Genomic DNA, 23,828 nt, shown 5'->3' on the forward strand with positions numbered 1-23,828 from the left:
TGTCTATGCTTATGTATGTGTATGTTTGTATGTATTTGTGTGATCATGCATGTGTGTGTGTATATATGTACGTACACATGTGATCCCATGGCTTTTGACCCCGTATACTTTAGCTTGCAGTCTCTCTCTCTCTCTCTCTCTCTCTCTCTCTCTCTCTTGCCACCTTTGCCCTGTAGTACCCACTTTGATTATCCCCCTTTTTCCCTTCATTTTATTGCTCCCACCTTTCCTTCCTCTAACTTTCCTCTAGCCATTTCCACTCAAGTTTGTGCTTCATTAATGACGTATAACAGTCCGAAACTCTCAACTTTGGATGCACACTCTCAATAGAAATATATATAGTTCCTCTAGAGTCCCAAAGGTTCACAAACTCAAGTCTATCACCCTAGTGGGTGGAGCTGCCTCGGCACACTTTCCGCCTCATTGTCCCAAAGCCTAGGTCTACCGCAATACATTTTAAAACCTTGGACTTACATACATTCTGATTAGTGCCCTTTGCCAATGTCATCATCTATGACATAAGCACCATAATGGATGGTCATCAGTAGATCTTGGCAAGTTATTGATAATGGGGGATTATACAAAGTATGGAGCATCTTTGATCTTGCACTAAGTGCATAGGAGAATGTTATTGGACATAAACATATTTGATGGTGTGGCCATTGGGGCCGCATGAAACCATCCTCGAGGACCTCCGTATTTCTCTGGAAAGCACCCATGTGACCTTCTCCAACAATAGCGCTACTTCCTTGTTGCGCTCACTGCCTTCTGAGCTTCTCCACATCACCACCACCTTCTCAGAGCTACCACGATGGCCAAAATTGCCACATCACCACTGCCTTCTCAGAGCCGCCCCACGATGGCCAAAATCGCCACCTCTTTTGATGATGCACTCCACCACCACTGCTAGAACCATCTCTACATCTTGGCTGCATTGCTACCCTGACACAGGCCACTATGCCTATTTCTTGATGCGTAGGAGAAGGTGGTGAGTGGTGGTGCTGTGCGTATGCAAGACGGAAGTTCATCCTAATGCTTTCCTACGTCCATGCATGAGTCAAAGCTACGCTAAACGGCTCCACTTTCTACATCCTGGGCTGCTGGTGTAGCTCGCCTTTATTTTCCCTATGAGTGTCTCTTTCTTCTATACCTCCTCCTTCACTGCCGCGGTCGATGGAAGGCAAGGGAGGTTGTGTCACTTTTGCTGTTTGTTGCATCACCAATGGAAGGCAAGGGAGATTTTGCCGCTTTTGATGTTGCTACATCACCATCAGATTCAGATGAAGATGTGAAGGCATGGTGGTATGGAGCGGGAGGCGATAGATTCAGAGGTGTGGTGGTATGGAGCATGAGGACTTGCCTGAGGAGTTAGGCATGGTGATGGTCTAGCCTCATGCGCCGAGAGTGTTCCTACAAGGAGGTACTGCTAAGTGGTAAGCTAGCCAGTGGGCACCAAGGTGATATACTTCTCATAGGGCCATGTAGAGCATGTGGCCTCGTCACCCCAATTCCCTCATAGAATCGCCCTTACCCCAGCACCATACTCTGTGGGGTCGTCTCCGTCAATTTTCTTGCTACCGCCGACACAGAGATGGACGAAGTCTACACCCGCATCCTGCACTGCTCTAGGGATGGATGACCTGCTCTCTGTTGCATGATCATCACCTGGTCTCTTTTTCACCTATGAATTTGACTTGAAGGTTTTTTGAGGACCCGGCACCCTACTGAAAGCGGCAACATCTCCAAAGAGCAGGACGCTTGTTAATGAGCAATCTTGCACAGTTGGAGCTAGGGGCAAATGCGATTTTTTGCACCCTCCAAACCCCTAAAGCACACACCCACACACAAGATGTAAAGGCGGACAAGATTATGAAGTGAAGAAAGAGACAAAAATGCTTCCAACAGAGTGGAATGCTACAACGAAGAGGATGCCTTACAACAAAGAGGATGCCTTGCTTAAACGGAGAGGAAAAAGCTCACCGTTAGGAGCAATGTTATAGACAGAGAGACGGGGTGGCTATCATACAGGAGGCCGAATAAGAACCTATTGAAAGGCCGATTGATGCTCTGCAGTGGAGTCTTCCTTCTCGCCCCTCTCTTATACATCTCTAGAATGCTCCTTTACATGGGAACACCATCCCCCGGATGTCCCTTCACTCCCCCAGAGTTCATCGCGCCAGGCCTGAGATGCAAGAAGAAAGCTATGTAGACACTGAAGCAGTGAGCTGTATGGTGTTGCGTGCAACCCTCCAAGAGAGATCCCTTGGAAGGGAAGTTTTATGTGATTCCTGAAAGAACTATGCGTGAGGAGATTCTTCTCGGACAAGGTTGGATGGGACACAACCACTGCAACATTGACTGGGACGCAAGGACTGCCACCCTACAACTGGCCTCTGGCCAAGCTACAGTCCTAATGAGACGAACGAAGAACCCGTGCCCTCCTCTCCCTCATGCCAAGATGATAATCCTACCCTCCCCACTATTATTCCGCCCTCCGATCATCACCAATCCATACCGCTCAAAAAGATGCCACTCCCCACTTTGGACACCCCACTGCCTCGAGTATCCTCACAACTACCCAAATCGATAGCACCCCAATCTAAACTCTCCAATTCCACCACCGCTCACACTGACCCTCCCCCCCACAAAACTAACAACACTAACCCTACTAACAACTCTAATCGACGCATACAAGGCAAGCACTCTCAATAGTGGGTACCTAAGAAGCTTCTCACAACCCAAGGGTATTATGAAGGTACTACCACTTTGTGGATCCCCCGTTGATCCACTTCCATACTCATATACTGGCAAAACCAGCTCCTCGTCCCTCTCGAAGACAACCCATTCGGAAACCCCAAGCCCATAGGGTACATGACAATCACCAGCCCAAACAATCCCCAAGGCCAAACCATCCTCACCCACACCCTAAGCCTTTCCCAACAGCAAATTATTGGTAGATCCCAAAACCTCTTCTTCAAGCTCAACATTACTATGGAGGAAAAAATACCAAATTTGGGTCCCCAAATCACCAAGGTACAAACTCCCTACTCTTGTCATTTCGTAGTTACCAACCCTCCAATAAAATCCCAAAGTGGCCTCCGCCCACCACTACTACTGTATATAGGAGAAAGGGAAGCAAAACTTCATGACGCACCCTTGCCCCCCCAATAGAAGCCCCCGGTCCATAACAATGATATACCCTCGACTTCAGCTACTCCCCCACCCCTCATTATTCGGCTACATCGGAGAACTCCCCCTTAGCCCTTAGCCACTCCACTCTCAGCTACTCCCACCTTAAAAGCCTCTGAACTCCCAACAAGGATATACCAACCTTGCCATCACCCAATTGGAACCTTCTTCTTTTAAATTTGGCAAATTGGTCATCACGAAGTTAGTACAAAACCTGCAATGGGGTGCTGGCTACATAGCCGAGGGGTACAAAACATGTTTGCAGGGTGCCCAAAAAAAAAACTTTCCTCCACCATGGCCGTACCAAAAGAAGCCATGGCTGCACCAAATAGAAGCCATGGACATACCAACTTCTACCTCAACTGCCATGGCGTACCAAAAGAAGCCCCACGACCATACCAACTTCTACCTCAACTACCACAGACGTACCAAAAGAAGGCAAGATCATACCATTCTCTATCTCTCGATTGCAATGGCCGTACCAAACAGAAGTGTACATCCATTCCATTCATTGTGCCACGGTCGTACTACCAAACCTTGCCACGGTCGTACCATCTAAAGTGTACGCAGTACCCTAGAAATGCCACGCCCGTACCAAACTTTTTCATGATCGTTTTCTTTCTGCAAACCTATAAATATGGGCCCACCACTTCCTTTTCCTCACTCTTTGCTCTCTCCCTAGACAAACTCTTGCAAATGTTTTTCTTGAGCTTGCACTTCATGTCCCCTATCCTCCACTCCATGGCAGTGCACTCAGACTCCTCCCTCCTCGGAGTCCTTCCCCCACACTCCACAGAAGAAGAAGCGAGTAGCTGGGGGATGCTTTGAGGTGTATGGCCGCCATCCCACACAACTATCTAACCTCGGGGAGAATTTGATGAAGCAGGTCAGTTGATGCCACACTATCCACATCTTGATGAAGAACAATCATAAGGTGGAGCACAAGCTCCTTTATTATACAGGGCCGTGTTATCGAGCAGTTTTGCTGATCCAGCCATAGTTGCTCGTCTAGAGAAGATTGGGCTTGGCAAGCTGCCAACCTTGTAACCCTAGGGCCTAAACCTCTTCAATTGCCTCTATTTCACAGAGACCTACAACGCCAATGCTGCAACTAGATACGTGTTGGATGCCACATGACAGACCCAAACTATCCACCTAAGTCTTGACACAATCAAAGATACCCTGCACCTCCCTAGGATGCCCTGTAGCCTTATGTGCACCTCACCACCACCACACGTCTGAGTCGTGGCATCTTCCAAGGCTCCACCACCAAGAATGGGGTGAAATGGGCCAACATCACACAAGAAATCTCTTTCACCCACCCCTCCATCTTTTTTAACCTCCTATTACGTCCTCTCCAAGCAAACCTTTTGAATTGGGCCCATCTCCTTCGCTACAACGGCCAATAAATCGAATACATTGAGCCCATAGACCTCACCGCTAGATGGCCTCTGCCCTTATCCTTATTCCTCCCCCAAAAGATGGGCTCTGCCCTTACCCTTATGCCTTTGATTCCTACACCGCACAGGTTGGGAAATTGTATATACGGCTTACAAATCCCTCAGGTACTATGAGTCCCACCATACTCAATAGAGGACCTCCTCATCCTGTACCAGTGTTGCCATTTGTAGATGGAGGTTATCCAGATCATAGGCATCATGCACTTTGATGACTTGCATGTGGCATTCCCAATGGAGTACACCCGTGAAGAAGGTGCAGCCACCAAAGCTTTTTTCCACTCCAAAAGCCCTCACGATACCGACTCGGATGAAGATAAAAACAACAACGACAGTGACGGTGGAGGAGCCTCGGGCACCCACCCCCACCTTCATCTCCCCCCCCATCAACCTCACTGCTCCGCTCACCCTAGCACAAGCACCCAAGCACCCCCACCAGCACCATCACACTCACTCTCTTCTCCTCACAATCCTCTACACCACCTCATCTTCCCACTCCACCTCCCTCACCAACTCCTCCCTCACCTACCACTTTAACTCTCAACTTACGCCTACCTAAATCTATCATAGATTTACCCTCAACATCGACCAGGCCTCCTCCATTACTTACCACAAGCCTCGCCACCATCACCTTGACATCAGCCACCCTTCCACCTTCGTCACACAACCGCCACCCAAAATCCCATCCCCCCCACCCTTGGAATAAGGAGAAATCCCACCACCACCACCACCACCACCATGAGAGCAAAAGGATATTAAACCTCCACTCAATCCCCTCAATTGGCACAATCCACTCGATCGCCAATTGAATCCTTCTCCGTTGACAACTTTAGGAGGCAGCCATCACCAAGGTAACTGACCGCAAAGCATCATTTTGCTGGAAGCGCGAGCACCCCCCTCGACAATGCGACAACTACCACAGGCCCCCCGCCCCCATTGCTCACCCCATCACGTTCCACCTCATGGGCGAGCAGCTGGCCTAGCAGCATTCATTCCTTCTCAAACTATATATATGGGACCAATACTGTAAGGCACCGCACCAGCTCCAAATCGACCCCGAATATCTGTTGATTTGTCGCCCACTAGGCATGGAATCTCTTTCATGAGGAGTAGGCCACTAATCCAAAACTCCTTTACAATTTCCCATGGTCGACGCCACAGAACCCGTTCACCAAAACAAACATGCTCAAGCACCTCAATGACTTCATCAGCCAGATGAGAGTAGGTGCTAGATCCCGTTGTGGTTGCCACAATGAGGTTCTTCAATCTTATCATCACTTTGTTTGGAGACCTTCCCAGATTAGAGCCATTACCACGAAGGCAGTCAAGGCTTGGCCTTCGACCTCAACAAAGGCCTAACACTGAAGCAACTTTTTAGGTACTATGAGTGCATCCAGTGGATGGCTACCTAGCACCTCCAAACTTTCGAAGATATGATGGAGACAAACTTCTGGATGAGTTACCGAGTCTTCTTTTGAGCCCCCCACATCCTACCTTGCGACGTGACTTCGTCCACACGTACTCAATCTACTGCGGTTAGATCCCTTGCCAGCTCTGAGACAGACCTAAATTTGGGAGGGGGTATGTTAACCACTCTAGTTATTAACATCATTTTTCAACAAGCATGGTTACGTTTTCTATAATCTACCATTTTGTAACCATGCTAATCGATTATTGATGAAAAGATATATGGGATGATCAAGCTTACAACTTGTGTAATGTTGGTCATATAGTGAGCTAGATGTACATAGAGTTAGGAAGCCAATTTTGGCCCCCCAATTGTAAATGGGCGGCTGGCCATTGTAAAAAGTGAGCTCATGTATATAAATGATTTTATAGAATATGAGAAGGGACAATTCCATTTGTCTCAATTGACTCTCTCTCTCTCTCTCTCTCTCTCTCTCTCTCTCTCTCTCGCTCGCTTATCATTGCATGCTTGTGTTTGTGAATGCTTGCTTGCTTGATTGTTGTGTATGCATGGAGTGGATGGTATTAGTCTAGCTTCTCTTCTCCTCGCCCTTCGCTTGTCTTTCTCTCAAGATCCCTCTTGCATACACATTGGCATTGAGTGGAGGTAGAGCTTTCTACAGCTCCCTTCTTCCTTGCTCATTACCTAGCTTGTGGATCTCCACTTGGGTGACACAAGTGGTGGTGGAGTGAGCCCTAGCGGCCTCACATAGGGGAGTTAACCCTCATTAGGGTTGGCTAAATACAAGTCTCCGAATTGACACTTGCATGGCTTCATTCTCTTCTTCTCTCCCTCTCTTGTGTAAGGTAGAATGTTTTGGTTAACACCTAATATCTCATTAGCATGGAAACAACACTATAAAAGGATCTTCACCAGCATCAAGGGGGAATTCTTCCCCAGTTTTTATCTATATTTTCTATTCTATGTTGAGTTATGGGTTCTCAGCCTGGGTTATCCCCCAAAATCTAAATCTTTTGGATATCTTTTTGGAATTATAAAGCCTAGATGCTTTAAAAAGCATTGTTGGCTTCTTAGAGAGCTTAGGGCCAACCCACCTGTGTGGTCACTCCTCTATCCTAAGTGAAATTTGTTATCATACCTAGATGGCTAGCATCTATCATCAAATAACTGGCATTGTAAGCCACCATGAGTAAGACCTATGGACACTTGGATGGTCATCATAAATAGCATTATAAACAATAAGTAGAGCTAGCATTGACATCATAGTAGCCATGGATATTTTGTTAAGGGAGGGCGTGGAAATAATACACTTGGATGGTCATCATAAATAGCATTGTAAATAGTAACTAGAGCTAGCATTGACATCATAGTAGACATGGATATTTTGTTGAGGGAGGGGGCGTTAAAATATTTTGTTAAGGGAGGATGTTGAAATAATACACCAAAATATCATGTGACATTGGGGATACGAGCAGATGGTTTTTTGGTCTATAGCCAATTTTGTGTGAAAACTCTAGGTGTGAACCCTCCTTCGTTAACAGTCAAAAGATAGGGGCTTGGTGCCTAGTATTGTACTTGGTGGTTTTTTCATTCATTCATAATACAATCATCTTATGTTATACCCACTTTCCTCTCTCTTGTGTGCTCAAGCTCTGTTCTTCTCTTTAAGGCTTCAAGGTAGGCACCACTATCCTAGTTGCTTTACAATTGCTGGGTTGCTTTCAATTAGTGTGTCAACAGATATATCTTGTGGAAAAGTGCAAAAAATAGCACATTTTGTGTGTTCAAACCTTAAGTTGTAGTTAACTATTTTGGGGCAATATAACACACCTTGTGTATCATAGACTTAGCAGAGAAGTAAAGAAAAGATTATAGTAAAGGGGTGAACATTACTCTTTACCTAGAACATTCCTACAAACGTATAGCCAAAAACAATCGGATCATCTGCCTCAAGAATTGCAGCACCAGCAGTGTGCAAGATCATCAAGAGTGGAATCGATTTGATTGCAGGACTAATTAACTTCACAATAGAATCATCAGCATCTAACGGATCACCTGCATGGAGAAGGATTGCCAGTAGACTAGAATCGTTTAATGACCAATTTTAATCATTAAGCTAGCTAGATTGTAAGTGACAATCCCATCACATAGTCATTGATGATCCTAAAAAATAGAATAGTGATTACACACTGAAATGCATGCCAACTATTGCAAGTACTAAGAGATGAATTTTTACAGATTCTTATGCATGCAAAATGTATGCCTTATAGAAACTTAAGAGTGAATGTGTATGCCTTTGTTTGCACTTAACAATTAGTGAAGCTCAATAGAGTTCAGTATAGTGCTAAAGTGTATACAGCCTACGGGTAGCATTGAGAAAAATGACTGAGCAGGCACCCCTACAAAGGCCAGGAAGGTGGTGAAGGAGAGCCAAGGGTCCCCGCTTGAGTCATACATGTCCCTAGAGATCTTTAAAGCCAGGGAGAGCTATTTGGAGGTAGCAAGCCTCAAGGTCGTGAGAGCAAAACGATCCTAAAAGTTTAATTCTGGGATCCGCTAGCCACGTGCTACTCGGTGGGGATGTCCCAACATGAGAATGCTATAAACTAACATCGGAAGATGTTTACAAGGTAGTTGTTCATAGAAGATTGGGATGTTTCCCTTGTTTGAGTTGCCTCGCTGGGGAATGGACTTGGCCAGGTGCTGCTAGGCTATCTATTCATTTGATAACGGCACTGAGACATTTATCATATAGCCCCATTGGGAAGAATAATGAAAACTCACACAAGAGTTGTTAAAGCAGACGTTCAACTTGCCCATGGTCACACCAAGTGCTTCTAATCCATCCATTCATTTGATAACCGCACTGAGACATTCATCATACAACCCCATTGTGGGGGCACGAGGGGCCACCAAGCAATGAAAGAAGAATAGTGAAAGCTCACATAATAGTTGGCAAGGCAGACGTTCAACTTTCCCATGGTCACACTAGGGAGTGAGGAATAAATAAGTCAGCAGAGAGAAGGCAACCTATTTCAAAACACACAAGCATAAGCTGAATTGAGAGGATGTCATCTTGCCTCATCTTATCATTCCATGTAGGTTATATTACATATACTTGTCTTTTTACAAGCCACATCGCACAACCCAGGTGGATGTAGGGCTACTCACTCAATTCAATAGAGCTCAAATGTGCCCCAATCCCCTTCAAGCAAAAGAAAATTGGGTAGAACTTATTTATGTAGAAATTAAAAGGGTATTAGCACTGAAGAATCCAAAAGATCCCTACTAGGGAGTAGCACCCTTCTTGCTCACACGAGTAATTTACCAAGCCAGAGACTCATTGGACTCACTCCTACCACCACCATCACTAATAGCAGCAACAATGTGCTAGCTCCCAAATAAAAACACCACCCAAGGACAAGAAATATAGGAAGGACAAAAAGAACAAGAGGGACAAAAGATCGGGGGATGACCATAGTCTAAGAAACAAAATTCTTTATCAATGATGAATAGGGTAACATCACTATTATGGGTTAGAGATAGAGGTTGAAACCAAAGTAGAAAATGATGCCCAATAGAAAAAAGAGATGGTTAAAGATAAGGTATAGGAAGACATAGAGACCGAAGCCAAGGCAAAAGAAAAATAGCAAGCCCATCAGCACTACATCCTGCCCCATAGCCTTCAACACAACCATCACCGATGCGGACTCAAGCCACTCCTTCTACAGTCTTCAAGCAAATGCAAACAACCAAGCTATTCTCTAAACTTCAAAAAATTCCAAGTAGACAACGCAGTTGTTTGCTAGTGGATACAAATGATGACATGGATTATGCAGCTGTGTTGTTAAGCCTGAAAGTAGAAGAGGGTTGTGTAGAGGCAAATATATGCAATACAATCTACAAAAGCTTTTGTGATCACATGCAATAAAAGTGTAGATGTATGAGATAGCATTGAAAGAAGATACACAATGTGCAGAGATCAGAAGCATGTACAAGAAGCTAAAACCCTCTATGTAGAGAACATATCGTTTTAGAAGATCAAGTGCAACAATAAAAAGCGGAGATAGAAGTAAAAGAAAAAGTGTAGCCATTCTAGATGACCACCTTTCTAGATCTAATAAAACAGTTCAATAGAAAAATCAAATTATTAATAAGTGCAATGATGGGGATCTGGTAGATGCATGGTCTAGGGGTGGATGAAATGCAGGTTAAAGCCAAAAGGATGGAAAGATCCCTAGAGAAAAACACTAAAGATATGCTTATGTAATTGTAGGTCAAGGATGACCAGTAGGTAAAGGTGTTAGCATCACATTGTTAACATGGGGGAAAACACATTCTCCTACATACATAGCCATGGAGGCCACATGTACACATGAGCATGGAGTAGGAGGCGTGGATCAAGAACAAGATAAAAGTCACAAGATAAACATACAAGTAGAACAACAAGATAAAAGACTCAAGCATAACAACATAACATCATAGCATATTCCAGATCCATGTATCACATATTCTGTGTACAAGAATCATGTATAAGAAATCATGTCTATACAATAGTCATGTTATGTCATGTCATGTCATATCATATCATGTCCAATTTTCATACAAGAGGGGCTTTATATAGCCATCCAATCATGTGACTCTTGGGATACCCATGTGACTCTTGGGCTACCCATGTGGTGACTATTGGGCTCCCATAACCTCCACAAGATCTTAACTCCCCACTAGCCCTCTTGTAAAAACCACTTCTTCATATGACATCTTGTAATAACCAAATTCCACAACTCATTAACCTAAGCTAATGCTATTAATGCTAGGGGGTATTCACACCCAAGCGGTGGTGACGGGTGTGTACATCCCTTAGCATTTTTCGCATTAGCTTGGGTGTAAACACCCCCTAGCATTAGTAGCATTAGCTCGAGCATTAGCTTAGGCTAATGAGTTGTGGGGTTTGGTTATTACAAGAAGATGGCATATCAAGAAGTGGTTACAAGAGGGTTAGTGGGGAGTTAGGAGCTTGTGGAGGTTATGGGAGCCCAATAGTCACATGGGTAGCCCAAGAGTCACATGGTTGGATGGCTATATAAAGACCCTCTTGTATGCAAATTGGACATGATATGACATGACATGACATGACTATTGTATGGACATGATTCTTGTACACTATGATGTTACAGATATGGAATACACTATGATGTTATGTTATTATTCTTGTGTCTTTTATCTTGTTGGCCACAAATCCATTTTTAATCAACTTTCCAAAGTTACCCTCTTCGCTTGTTGGGTGAAGCCATCACCGAGCAATGGATGCTAGAAATTGTGACTATGTTCATGGGTGAACACAAGGAGTCTAAAGACCTACATGTCGAAGTCACTTGAAAAATCTTCCACACACTCTTTACCTTGAAGGTTTGAATTAAGTAAAAAGCTCTTGGGGGTGGCACATATATCACTAAAGCGAAGTGCAAAAATTAGCCTTTGACTTTGCCAAATTGGCCCAACTCTGAGGCAAATTTATGGCTATAATAAGCAAGTTTCATACCTCCCATCTCATCAAAAAAGGACATTCGAGGAATGCTTTGGCAAGCCAAGTAGCAAGAGGCATAGGGATGCCTTTGTTTGGTTGTATTATGCAATATATTTCATGTAAATTATCATCTAATGAAAATCTTACTTTATAGTTATGTTTGCATCATGTGCTCAGATGTTTAACTTCAATATTATTTTTATTTGATAGTAGTTTCTATGTGTTCAAAAATTTAACATGCGTGCCAAATGCATTGACATGGATAGTGCTGCATGTTGTGTGTCACTAAACATGTCATCTAGGTATCCCTTTATAGGCACCTATAGTGCATCCACATAGGCAAGAGGCAGTCATCTTGGCAAACCTAAAATCTTATTAATTTTCTCAATCTCATATCATTCATGATCTCCCGTACTAGTTAAATGAACTGGATTACATGATACATACTTTTGGTAGAACTAGATTTGCCGCGCAAAAGGCTAAAGTGGTTAGTCTCTCCACCTACGCTTTTTGCAATGTCGCTATGGATCGGCAAGATTTTAGCTTGGGGCCGAGGTTCGGGTTAGGGATGAAGTGGGGATTGGGACCGAGGTGGGAGTTGGGGCTTGGCTTGGCCTCAACTTGGGCCCCCCTTGACTGAGGTGTAGGTAATTTGTAGGACTTTGCAAGGGATGAGGATGGGCCTCATGCTCGTACTCATCATATATACGCCTTCATTACACTCCTTAAATTTTTCTTTATGTGTGGACCATTGATCTTGAAGATGAAAAATCACAAATGATGTGAAAAAAGGCCAACTTATGTTTGTATAGACAATTGATTTTTTTAACTACATTGAGTCCAAAACTCTAAATTTATTCAAAGTGCATGAAAACTAATGTGTGTGTCTAGTGACCCCCTATATAAAATTTGGAATAGATCGGAGACTTGCAGGGCCATGAGCCTAAGGCTCATTTGTGGGGGAAGACCATATTAGGGAGTTTGGCAAAATCTTATTGCTTTGGGAATTTTCTTTTCAATATACTTTTTGGTGTATCTTTAGTATACCAAAGCCAAAGTTGTTAGAGAATGTGGATTTAGAACCTACTCTAACGATATGTTGATGAGATGATTTTGACAAAGCTTAAAAGGCTTCACCCGTGCCTCCATTTTTTTAATCTTATAAAATGGAAATTGGGATTTTTCCAAACTCCCTAATATGGTCTTGGGGGCTAAATCTACAAATTCAGCACCTCACACATGAGCCTTTGGTTGGGGGCATTGTGCAGGCCTTAGGCTATTCCTAAATTTTCTATGTGGGGTCTCTAGGGCCTAGTCTACCTATATGTGAAGTTTCACCACATTTTGCAAAAGTTGACCTCTATGAGGTTCTAGTACATGTTATAACATCCACATAAAATTTTGGCTGTGAAATTGATAATGCGTATCATAATTTTCTTGCACCAATTTTTTCAATACATTTGACATCATAATTGACTAACATAAAAATACATTTGACATCATAATTTATCGACATAAAAATATCAATATATTTGGATATAAATGTTGCCTTCTTCGATTTAATATGCCTACACATCAAGTTTTGTTACATTCTGAGAAAGTTGACCTCTAGGGGGTTGTGTTACTTGATATGACATCCACACGAAAGTTTGGCTATATGAATTTGATAGTGTAAAATTTTGGTTGTGAAATTGACAATACACATCAAGTTTTGTTACATTATGAGAAAGTTGACCTCTAAGAGGTTGTGTTACTTAAAATTATATCCACACAAAAGTTTTAATGTGTAAAATTTTGGTTGTGAAATTGACAATATTTTGCACCATTTTTTCAAAACATTTGACATTAACAAACCAACATGAACCTCACGTTGATGTAGTTTTTTTGGAAACCATTTTTTTCTATTTTAGAAATGTCTAGGGACTAGCACAAACATGTTGGTTTAGGAGTTGAAACATACGCGTGCTAGTCCAAACGTAGCTTTACACCTTTGTGTCGATTGAGAAAGTGAGCATAATGTGAAATCAATCCGATCGAATGGGATAAAGGGAAAATAATAAGGCCATGTGCTTACTTAAAAGGGAAGATATTTGTGAAAGATGCACATGGAAGATCCAGAAGAATGAAGGTGAAAAAAAAAAAGGAAAGAGAATGGGAAGGTCGAAGGCATCGAGTGGATAGTTTCTTTTGCAAGTGAAGGTAGGAAAGTGTTGCATTGTTTTTTTTGTTCAAGGGAGGTCGTTCAACTGGGAGTGGTGGAAAAAAGGGGAAGAGAGGATACAGGCATTTGGGGAGAAGAAAACACAGAAGGGAGTGAAGCCAAAGAGTAAGAGAGAGAAGCTATAAGCTCTCTTTGTAAGACATTTAAACATGTATGTTGAAGGAGTCTCTTGTTTTTCCATTATGCGGTTTTTTGGAGATACAAGGTTTGTGTAATCGATTACAATAATCTAAGAGTTTTTTCTTTGTTAAGGTCTGTTAAATCTTGTTCTATTTAAGTCTGCATACCACTTGATGAGTGTGGAGTGTTCTCTGAGAATCTTTTTGACGCATACTGAAGATTGCTTTTGGGTTATCAAGACTGTCATATTTATGTTTTTTGTTGTGTCTCTGTAAGGCAGGATTTGTTGGGTCAAGATGGGCCTAGTTGTTTGTGTTTTTTTTTTTTGAGTTGTTTTTATGAGAGGTGTTAGTTTAAGGATAAGAATAAAGCAATTCAGTGTGAGAAGAGGGTCTAGAGAGTGGGATTCTTGTAGGCACAGGTTTATCCATTATAGAGAGCATGGAAGACAAGATTCAATCTTGATGATTTCTGCAAGTTTAGTTTGACCTAGTCCTTTGAAGTGCTAGTCACTTGCTATTTTATACTCTCTCAAAACTAATCGGAATCAGAAAGTTGTCATACCTCAAGCTGATCAGATCAATAATTGAGGCCAGAGGCTGTGCTAATCAAAACTTTGAGATCAAAACCTGTTTGATTAGGAATTGATCAGACGCTTTTGGAGATAGGCTATCTAGGTCAGTAGCATCCTATCATTGATTGTGCTCATCTCGTCCTTTGCTGGTACCCATGGTGCATGATGAGTCGTCTTTCCTATTTTTTAGGACTTACTATAGGCCATAAAGATGGTTTATAATTTTGTTCTTTTAAATCTACCCTTGTAGTCTCTGTATCTTTGATACTCACAAGATGTTTCCAACGCGAGTGTCCAACATTTTTGAAAATATGCATGGGGTCAAGAATATGTGTGATTTTCAATTCTTTCCAATATTTCAAACTATAACATATTGAAATCTTAGGTGTCATAAATGTTTTTCCTCTGTCTTTGTGACAATCCTCGTCTTCTTCGTCACTTGTGAGCTCTGCATTTAGATCTATAATATGCCCAATTGTCTATTTTCTGGTACCAGTATATAGGACACACTCCACTCTCAGTCCTTCTACTGAAATGGCTTGCTTGTCTTTTGATCGCAATGTGTCCTTCCGATAGAAATCTTCTATGTCACAGATATATATTCTTATTGAGATTCTTACTGTATTTTGATCGTATATCCAATCTCCGCATGGTGGACATGCCTTGTAACTCTTTATTGATAGACCTATGAAAACAATCGAAATCTTAGTGCAATTGTTATTTCACGTCACTTCAAATCCCAAAAAAGTAACTCTAATCATGTACCTGAAGAATAACCGTAGGCAGGATAGTCATGAATAGTCCATGTTAGAATGCTGCGAACCTCAAAGCCTCGTTCACCTGTAGGCTTGGAAATGTCAAGCACTTTTATTCCTTTCCATAGTTGTTAGAGATCTTCAATGAGTGGTGCTAGGTACACACTGATGTCTTTAACTTGTCGTTTTCCTACGTTGAAGTGTTGTATTGAGTCAAAGTTTTCAAGAAGTATTAACATATCGGGTGGATATAATTTCAAATCATGTTGCTTGTACATGTACCTGGAATTAGTAAACTCAATATTAGATGCTCCTTTATGGACACGAATGGTGGTAGGTTGTAATTGATCAGCACCACTAGCCAAGTTGACCACTTGCTTGATCTATGCAAAAATGGATTGATTCCATCAAGACCAACACTAAGTTTTAAGTGATGGGATTCTTGACTAAATTCTAACCATGTTCTGTCAATGTGCTTGAAAGCTTCATAGTCAGATGGAATGTGTAGGATCCCTTTGTGCTCACATTCTTTCATGTCCAATCCATAAGATTTAATAACTCCAGGCTCCAAAATAGGTACTCTATCCATGGGGATAATGAAAAATGTCTTAGAACCTTATGAGGAATAAGTGTTTCTCCCTCCTTAAAACGTGAAGTACCACATTTGGGATAGAGAACGGAATTTCGATGCTCTCCTCGATACAAAATGCAATAATTGATGCATGCATGGATTGTTTCGTATAGTCAAGTCCAAGATGTGATGGCCCGGTCCCCACGGGACCCCACCTTGCCGACGTGCCAAACGGCACCCGAAAACGATGGGACCGGTCGACGTTCCACGCGGCTCGCGTAGAGCCAACGGCAACGGGGAACCCACATTTTGCTTGCCAAGAATGAGAGAGAGAGAGAGAAGATCTTGAAGAAAAGACTCACGGAGGAGTCGTCATTGCTCTTTACCGAGAAATATTTACAAGGGAGAGGGTTGCTTGAGAGAGGGGCATGAGCCACGGCCGTTACCAGGGGGGGTGGAAGGGCGGAGTAGGGAGTTGGGCGCTTGAGGTTTCTTGAGTGCATGGTTGCTTGGGTGTTGGCTTGTCCCCCATATAGATGCAACAAATATGGGGCGGTCAAGCACACCCCCAAAGCACCAAGGTGGCCCGGATAGAAATCCCAAATAGGAGGGCCACCACACAAGACTCGCCATCATCTTTCATGCCTCGTTCCTTTTTTTTGGGATGGTATTATTGGGCGATAGAATCTACTAGAAAGTAATTTGACAACAATAACAGTTTATTAGAAAAATAAACATACCCTATGACTGAGCATCCATGTATTATTGTATATGATCCTCCACTTACATTAGTAATGCTGAAACTAATACATTGCTCCAAGAGTAGCGAGCTTGGAGGTTCAGGAGGATGATGAGGAAGGTCATAGATAATCTCGTCATAGAAGAACCCTTATAGATCTTTGTGAGTGCTTCTTCTTAGAGATAATCTCGTCATAGAAGAACCCTTATAGATCTTTGTGAGTGCTCGATTATACCTGAGGGGGGTATGTAAGAACTCCAGCTAAGCCACCTCTCTCCTAAGCCACCTCTCTCCTAAGCAGAGTGCTCAACACCCATGCTCGGCTTCTCGAGCGAACACTATTTTGGGTGTTGTGAGTCCTCTCGAGCCCATCTGTGAGGCTTCACTTGCTTTGACCACCACTGATGTTTCCTCACCTATTACCGAGCACTTTATCGATGCCTAGACCATCCACGAGTTCCCATCACTTTTCTCACTCAACAATTGGGCCGAGCTGTCGACGTTAGACCTCAATCTACTACTTTCTGTCTATCCCAAGCTAGAGTTTCTATCTTTGATCAACATTGACATCACATTCTCGGATGCACCGTTAAACGATCAAGCTAAATAGTGCTTCTTTGAAGACTCCCAACATCAAGGGGCTCAATGTTGATAGTATTGTGCTAGAAGCATATAGGCTGGAAAGTCTGATCCTAAGGGACTCCACATTCGAGCAATTTGAGCTCAAAAGTAAGAGCGATTTGCGGGCATCTATGGATCGAGGTGCATTATACACAGTTAAAAATTGGGCAATCAACCGATTTACTTGAGGAGGTGATTGTGAGTGATTTTACGATTATGTGGCCGAAATTCTATCAAATGATTTCGAGGACAAGTAACCTAAGGAAGTTGCGAGACTGTGGGGTCTACTGTTTGATGCTGAGGAGGAGACCACTGACTTAGAAATACTTGCCTTACCGTTTTCGTGCTTGAGTTGGCTTGCTCTAAATTATGAGCTAGGGGATGGGCATTATCAACATGCCTTCCGTGGCTTTGGCCAATTGGAGAAGGTGGTTGTACTCAAGCGTAGTACATCCAAGATCCCTGAGCTCTTTGCTCAATGAATTGTTGGCTTCTTGGAATAATGCCCAAACTTGAAACGGCTAGGAATTTATGATTTTATCTCTGAGGCCAAATTATGGTTCACTTCCTTGATGATAAATCTCATGCATCAACACTCACACATCAATGTGAAATTTGAATTTTCTTGAAACCTATAAAACCAATAAATTACATGGCATTTGATTATTCTTTTACTAATTGAAGTCCTACAGAATTAATTCTTGATGGGAGGTTTCCTAATAGTTTTTCTATTGTGTAACTATGTTAATGAATGATACTTAAGGTCATATAGTTGCTTTAATTTTTTTTAAGAGCTTACATGATTTCGACAACTAGAGAGAAATTAAGTCTGTTTGGGAAGAGTGAAAGGGAGGGAAAAGAGAGAGGGAGGGAAGAGGGTGAGAGAAGAAGAGAAAGGGTAGTGTGAACTGGGGGGTTGTGGGACAAGGAGAGAGAGAGAGAGAGGGAAGAGGGTGGAGAGGAGAGAGAGGGAGGGTGGGAGAGTAAAAGGGAGGGAGAGAGGAGAGGGTGGAGAGGAGAGAGAGGAAGTGTGGGAGAGTGAAAGGAAGGGAGAGAGAGGAGAGAGAGGGAGCGTGAGAGAGTGAAAGAGAGAGGGAGAGGGAATTGAAGAAGAGAGAGGAGGGAGGATACAGAGAGATACCAAAGAGAGCGAAGGAAAGAGGGAGTTAAGAAAGAGAAGGATAGAGAGAGTGAGATAGGGAGGACATACAAAGTGCGAAAAGAGAAGGATAGAGAGAGTGACAACTTACAAGGGGAGGATATAGAGAGTTAACAAAGAGAGACAAAGATAGAGAGAGGGAGAGGGAGAGTGAAAGGGAGGGAAGAGAGAGGAGGAAAGAGGATGGGCAGAAGAAGAGAGAGGGTGGTGTGGGCTAGGTTGGGTTAGGCTGGGCAGTGGTGGGCGGAGATGATGGTGGCAATAGTTAGAAAGAAATTGTTCAAGTAGAGAGAGAAGATAGCCAAGAAAAGCTCCCTCCACCAAGCTCCTCAAAAATCACACTTGACGGATCGTATTAAACTATGAAAAAAATGATTTTCGAAAGTCGAAACAATTCAATTATGTAAAGTCTTTTACTGTGAGCCTTGTCATGTACTTGTCTAAAGTATCATTGAACTTGTACTTGATTTCCCGCTTGGTCTTGATAACCTTGTGTATCTTTGCTTTAATCCACAAGATCCCAAGTATGGTTCAAATCATACTCCCTCTACAAGGCTTCAATTGTGTGAGCTTATGTGGAGAATTAGGAGAAATAATAAAAAGAGCATCACAAAAATGGACACCATTAAGCATATCCTCCCCAATTTCTACAGTGGATCAACAACCAAGAGTTGAATCCAAATCTTAACACATCCACGAAGAATCACAATCCTCATGGATGAATGCTCCATACACAACATGAGAAGAGAAGACCTCTGATGAAGACCCTCACAAGAGAGAATTACCCTTGTTATACTTGTAGTTTGCTTCACTAATAAAATATAGAGTTATAGGATAATTTTTACTAGCATAAACTCCTAGTCATGTAGAGTGTTGGAGGATGTGTTTGCTCATGCATGGTGCACTTCAACTAATAACTTTCATGACCTATAGTCGCAAGGGTACCAAGCAATCACACCAACTAGTTGGTGAAGCTATGTGTCTTCACAACGTTATAGATGCATCATTCTCATGGGTTTTTACTTAGTAGCTAGTGTCCCCTGTCATGTAACTCAAGGGTTAGGGGATCAAGACCCAATATCATGGAGGTTGTGGGTTCAACCCTCGTGGGTTCTAACCAATCCAAGCTAAAACTTACAAATGCTAAAACTTAAAGATTTCAAATTGCTAACGAGTCCGCATCACCCAAAATCGCTACTTTGGACATGTAAATCAAGGAAAGTGTGCCATTATAAGAACCATTATTGATTTGCTCACAAGCAACTCTCTAATTTCTTGAATCTCAACTATCAAGGATTCCTTAAAGGTAGTCAAAAACCTATATATACCTCGAAGAAAAACTCAAAACATGAATGTTTGTTATTTCCTTTTCTTCGAAGGCGACGGAATAAAAGAGTATTTGGCTTGAAATGAAACTACTGGGATCCAATGACCATAAGATCGGTGGGCACTTCAGAAACAAGCTTCGAGCAAGCAGCAGCAGCACAACGCCGCTAAGCTGCACACAATAACAAGATGCAATGTCATTCTTTCCCATGACGAGAAAAAACGTTCGAAAGTACTCAGTGATCTATATGCACAAAGCTAAATTTGTTCACTGTCTTATACCTTCTGACAGAACAGATTTAGAAGCTTACCATCCTTCCATGACAGAGAGGCCTTTGCTATCTTGCTGTTGTTGTGGTGGTGGTTGTTGGTAGTAAGGAGGGGGCTGTTGAGGGGGAGGGTATCCATAGCCTTGTGGAGGGTAACCTTGTGAGGGGTAACCCTGTGGCGGGTAATCGTGTGGTGGATATCCTTGAGGAGGGTAGCCTTGCTGTGGGTAGCCTGCACAAGCAAAAGCCCTTGGATACGCATTAACCACACAAACCAATCTCAAGATCGAACTTTGAACATACATAAGATTTCATGAAAGAGGCTTGCAAAACAAAGAATAGTGAAAAAAAAATTATAAACACACACACACACCTTGTGGAGGAGGGGGATTGACGGGGGGGTTGTGGGGATCGTAGTAACTCATGATATGCAGCCGATATCTCTCTCTCTCTCTCTCTCTCTCTCTCTCTCTCTCTCTATGCAAGCCTGAGTGAAAGCAAAAGACAGCAGCGGCAAGCGACAAGATGAAAGCCTTCTTTCTTCAAAGCCCAAACCCAAAATATATATATATATATATTGAGAGACGACGAGGAGACCAAGACTAATAGTTGCCGCCGGCGATTTATTATATAGTTAAATGCTTGCTTGCTTGCTTGCCCAAACTCCGTCCCTCGTGGGGGTTTGAACTCGCCGTCCCTCGTGGGGGTTTTCCCTCCCTCCCTCCCTCCCTCCCTCCCTCCCGAGTCCCGTCCCGTGCCGTGTCCAACACGCACCATGGGGTACTCCCCAAACATTATCATCAACAACGACAAAATGTAGCCACGTCTGTCTCCCTACTACTATAGAAAGATACCCACTAACCAACCACACAACGCTACTACGCTAGCGGAACTCCCATTGTTGGTTGAGTCACTGCTGAAGTACATAAGTGCATCACTAGCAATCATTTCTTCTCTTTGCCTCCTTCCTCCCAATGAGTGCTCAGGAAGAAAATTCGGAGGAAGCACGCATATTTCCCATTGGCTTCTTGTTAAACTACCAAATCAAGCAACACAGGCATACATTTTCTCATATAATTACACTATTTTTGCATGTGGTCTCTTTCGACTGAAATCCAACCGCACGAATGGTAAGCTGAGACACACTCTTCAAACACTACTCCCAATAAAGTCTCCACGAAGTTGCCTAGTCTCTATTGTCAAATGTTAATTTGACAAGGTTGCTATTTAATGCTTTAATGTAAAACTTCCTTTTTGGTAAGGATGAAATCAAAATTAAAAGAAAAGAAAATAAACAAGAAAATAAGAAAATATGCACAAAATGGCTCAGGTATGAGAGCCCCAATGTCCAATCAAACTAATCACTAACATAAATGTCCTCGCTATGAAAAGACACTCTATTTAATGCTTTAATGTAAAACTTCCTTTTTAGTAAGGATGAAATCAAAATTAAAAAGAAAGAAAATATGCACAAAATGGATCAGGCCCAATGTCCAATCAAACTAATCACTTACATAAATGTCCTCACTATGAAAAGACACTCCATAAGATTTATAGATTGATTGGCACTAATCTTCATCTATATATAAGATAACAGGGCTTGGTGTGTTCTACTAAGTGGAGAGTTTTTTAGGCCTGGGTGCTATTTGTAGGCCTGCAAGTGCTTCTTCATTTTCTCAAATTTTTGAAAGTCATTATTTAATGCAGAGACGTTGCACAAGTGCTTCTTCATTAAGGTCATTATTTAGGGCCTCTGGCTCTCTAGGGCGAGCCCCTCTCTCTCAACATCGCCAAGCTTCAAATCGTCACCATAGCCACAAGCTACTTCCATTTCACCATCGCCAAGCGGCCTTTGCCAGAGCGGCTACGTACGAGAGAGAGAGAGAGGGAGAGAGAGAGAGAGAGAGAGAGATTCTTCTTCTTCTTCCGGTGGAACGAGGGACGGCGGTGTGGAATGTGGGACACTTGCAGTAAGCCTACAGAGGGAACGGACCTGCCTTTTGTGGGCTTCAGAAGCGATGCAGCCTTTGTGTATGGAGCCCCCATATCTTACATACTATAAGATGTTCCCTGGGCTCTCCATCTGCTTGCCAACGTTTTTTTCCTTGCAGCAGCACATAGCCTCGACAACTCAACTGTGTCCTCATCTCCTCAGTTGGTCCTTTCGTCTTTCCAACATCATGCCGGCTATGCTGATGCTCCAACTCATGACTCTGCTCTACAGCGACGTTTTTTGCTAACGACCTTGGGTCTGTGGCCATGGCGGCCCTCATGCTGACTCGCCTCAGCACACCCTTCGTCCACCACAGCGGTGCCCAGCGGGGCAGTTGTGGGGTGCCCAGCTGGCGCCAACATCAACAACGATTGTCCGGCCAGCCTTCAGGTGGTGGATGACGGACAAGTAGTGTCATGCATGCTTTGCCTTGATTTAGAAGAAGACAAGGCTACAGCAAGCAAGACAAGCTCAAAACCTCTTAACTCTCTTCTGTCAGTCCAAGTAATCACGTCTTCTGTGACCATCATGCGCGCGTGCACTGGACGTTTATTGTGATTTTCCTTGCTAATAATTGTATTTGAAGAAAGTGGATTTTATTAACTTCTTCTAAACGATAATTTGCTCCTCTCTCTCTCTCTCTCTCTCTCTCTCTCTCTCATGCACGCACGAAGAGAGAGAGAGAGAGAGATGCACAATAATATCTGTACTTGCATTGGCTCACTTATGATGGAAGCACACAACAGCTAAATGTGGTACGAGGCTATTTTTTGTTGACATTTGTGGTGGTCCATGCTCTCAAGTCATCTCTAACATTGCATTTGTGCACTGTTGTGAGTCCATGACTTAGTCACTACCTTGATTTACTCACCATCTCTGTCTCATGGAGGGGTGCCATGGAGGGGTGCCATGGAGGGGTGCCTTGATGGTATTACTGTATCTGGCTTGCTAAATGACGATGGGTAAGGGGAAGAGTGAAGCTCCTTGTTGGTGTGATGGTCTTACTGTATCTGGCTTGCCAAATGATGATGGCTTTTGACTTGAAACTACATTTTCAAGCTCTATAAACAAGTAAACATTGTTGGAACTTGAGAAATGTGAATGAACATGCTTAAGTGCCATGTGGCAAGAAACAGTTTTAGTAAACTTTGTTCCTGTGCTTGCACAAACTTTTCTTCTTCTCTTCCTAGTGCATAGCCTCATTTTCTTCCCCTTCTTTCTTCCCCCCTGCTTCATCTTTTCTGATATGGTAGTAATGGGGTTTTGAAAAGGTTTTGAAATGTGGGTTTGAAAGAGCGGCATGAATAAAAAATACTCAAAAAGAAGATCTTTTTTATTTATTCATCACCAAAAACAAGCATAATACATCTTCTCTCGGAAAAAAAAGAGAGTGAAACTGGCATTGAACTAAAGTTCAACCTTTACTAAAACTCACTTTGTATGCTAGGCTAATTAGTTATTATGAAAAAAACATTTTGGTGGCCTATTGAGTTTCAGAGGCACCTACACATTGTTTGGGTGAGTATACATACATAAATGTATGTATGTATGTATCTATAAGAGTATATGTATGTATGTATGTGTATGTATATATACATATATACATATGTGTGTGTACATGTGTGTATGTCTGGTAAACATGTGTTTTTGCTGGCCTTGCGTGCGCACGCACACACACACACACAATATGCATATATGAATGTGTATATATGTATGTGAACATATATATTTACAAAAACATAAATATATGTATCTGTATGTAGGTATATATGTGTGTGTGTATGTAAATATATATGTGTGTGTATCTGTATGTAGGTATATATGTGTGTGTGTATGTAAATATATATGTGTGTGTATCTGTATGTAGGTATATATGTG

General features: G+C 42.6%; 1 long non-coding RNA gene and 1 pseudogene across 1 annotated transcript; one reads left to right on the forward strand and one right to left on the reverse strand.

Annotated features, from left to right (window-relative positions):
• The first annotated feature begins 1,222 nt into the window (after window positions 1-1,222).
• Window positions 1,223-17,832, forward strand: LOC147622391 (F-box/LRR-repeat protein At1g67190 pseudogene; annotated as a pseudogene).
• Window positions 17,833-19,668: 1,836 nt separating this feature from the next.
• Window positions 19,669-20,493, reverse strand: LOC147622392 (uncharacterized). Its single transcript, XR_015269572.1, has 3 exons — window positions 20,331-20,493; window positions 20,000-20,189; window positions 19,669-19,860 (listed from the first exon to the last, which is right to left on the reverse strand). It is a non-coding gene; the product is annotated as an uncharacterized LOC147622392 (long non-coding RNA).
• Window positions 20,494-23,828: the final 3,335 nt, after the last annotated feature.

Source organism: Cibotium barometz, chromosome 28 (genome assembly GCF_041138505.1).
Source record: "Cibotium barometz isolate CiBa-2024 chromosome 28, ASM4113850v1, whole genome shotgun sequence".
Classification (NCBI taxonomy): domain Eukaryota; kingdom Viridiplantae; phylum Streptophyta; class Polypodiopsida; order Cyatheales; family Cibotiaceae; genus Cibotium; species Cibotium barometz.